General features: G+C 42.5%; 1 non-coding gene across 1 annotated transcript; it reads right to left on the bottom strand.

The window, feature by feature from the left end:
- Positions 1–1,146: 1,146 nt before the first annotated feature.
- On the bottom strand, positions 1,147–1,253 carry LOC141619232 (small nucleolar RNA R71). The gene has a single exon (XR_012531634.1). It is a non-coding gene; the product is annotated as a small nucleolar RNA R71 (small nucleolar RNA).
- Positions 1,254–2,148: the final 895 nt, after the last annotated feature.

Raw genomic sequence — 2,148 nt, 5'->3', positions numbered from 1 at the left:
CGTTCTAAAGTCGAGAGGCACGGAATTGAATTAGACTAAGCATGTGTGGTAGGACGACCTAGTCATGGACGAGAGTTTCTCTAGGACCCGGTCTATGGTTGATACTAATACCGTAAGGTGGGTATCTTTAAGCCTAAACAATTGACAAGATTATTAGTATCAAGTTTATCATGTTTGTATGTTTACCTTTGCATGAGTGACCCGAATCCTTTAGACTACCTTTTATCATATTATTTACTTTGCATTTTTAGTAATCATCAAACAAACAAATCAAATCCAAATCGTAATCGACCTTGATAAAAATCTACTCATAACAATTCATGAAGTAATTCCCGTTTCCTTGTGTTCGACCCCTATTACTACATTTAATTGTGTCTAGGGAAATTATCTTTGCATAGGTACGCGATAAAGCCTACCAAATTTTGGCGCCGTTGCCGGGGAAACGGTTTTATTGATTATTGAATTGTCGATTTTTATCTTGTTTTTCTTTGTCTTGAGGAACACTTGTTCCTTGAGACCGTTACTTATCACTTCTCTAGAAATTGTTGTCTTATGCCCAGGTCCTCTCGAAGTGGAGAATTGCTTTCACCGGATTCCGATCCCGAGAAAATATTTAGGAGAAGACGACGTTTTTGGAAGGAAGTGAAAGAAGCCGCTTCTCCCATACAAATTGAAAGTGCTAGAAAGTCTTATTTAGACGATCTAGAGGTTCTTGAAGGGGAGGAGGTTTCTTGTTCATCAACTCCACCACCACCACCATCTACTACCAAAAAGATGGTGAGACTTTCGGATCATTCAAAGCCCACTGCGGCCATGCTTCTGGCCGGTATCACCACCACTCAAATTACCGCGCCGCAATTCGAGATCAAGCCGGCTTTCATTAGCCTTGTGGAGAGAAAGCAATTTGGAGGAAGTCCTTTGGAGGATCCCAATTTGCATGTGCAAAACTTTTGTGACTATTGCTCCATGATCCGTCAAACGGGCGTCACCCAAGACCAAATAAGGGAAATACTTTTCCCATTCTCTTTGAAGGACAAGGCCAAGCTTTGGATCAATAGCCTTGACCGCACCACCTTGGAAATAACCAATTGGGAGACCTTGGCTCTCGCTTTTTATCAAAAGTTTTTTCCACCAGAGAAAACTCAAACTTTGAGGAGCCAAATCACCGGATTCCGTCAACAAGCTCTTGAGAGCTTATATGAAGCTTGGGAGAGGTACAAGGAGCTTCAAAGGCAATGCCCACACCATGGGCTAGATGAATGGTTTCTAGCAATAACATTCTACAATGGATGTTGTGCCGAGTCCCGAAGGATTCTTGATTCCGCCAACAATGGGCGTTTTGATCAAATTGACACCGATCTTGCTCATTCCACGATCGAATCTATGGCGGTCCATGATGCCCAATATGTCAATTCCCGAGTTGTGCCACCAAAAGGTAAAGAAGAATCCTCCAACAACTCCGTCTTGCTAGCTCAAATTGCCTTGCTCCAACAACAATTGGCGGAGAGAGATGCTAAAGATTCCATCCAACAACTCAATGTTGTGTCTTCAACAAGCCAAATCATCGTTTGTGATGGATGTGGAGGTGCGGGTCATTATGCCGCTCATTGTCGAGCTTCTATAGAAGAGGTAAATGCTTTTCAAGCTTTTAGACAAAGTTCATATCCATCGGGTTCATTTTCCAACACTTATAACCCGAATTCAAAATTTCATCCGAACTTGTCTTACACTAGCAATAATGTGCTAAACCCTCAACCCCCACCACAACAAAATGCCTATGTTCCTCAACAACAAAAGTATATCCCTCCACCGGGTTATCAAAATCAACAAAGGCCCCCACAAAACAATTACCAACAAAATCCACCACAAAATAGCCAACAAAACAATCAAGGAGGTGGTAAGCTTGAGGGCATGATAATCCAAATGCAAAGGGAGTTGTTGGCTCAAATTCAAAAGAATGATCAAGCTCATAGTGCCGCGGTCAAGATGTTGGAACAACAAGTGGCTCAATTAGCCGCTTCTAGCTCTCAAAGGAAGAACGGTCAACTACCTCCCCAAGGTGAGCAACCACATGAAACCGCTAATTCTATTTCCTTGAGAAGTGGTTCAAGCTATGATGGGCCATCCATGACTTTGGATGATGAGGTG

The sequence above is a fragment of the Silene latifolia genome, chromosome 1, assembly GCF_048544455.1.
Source record: "Silene latifolia isolate original U9 population chromosome 1, ASM4854445v1, whole genome shotgun sequence".
In the NCBI taxonomy this organism is placed as follows: Eukaryota; Viridiplantae; Streptophyta; class Magnoliopsida; order Caryophyllales; family Caryophyllaceae; genus Silene; species Silene latifolia.
This window is presented reverse-complemented; position numbering and strand designations above follow the sequence as displayed.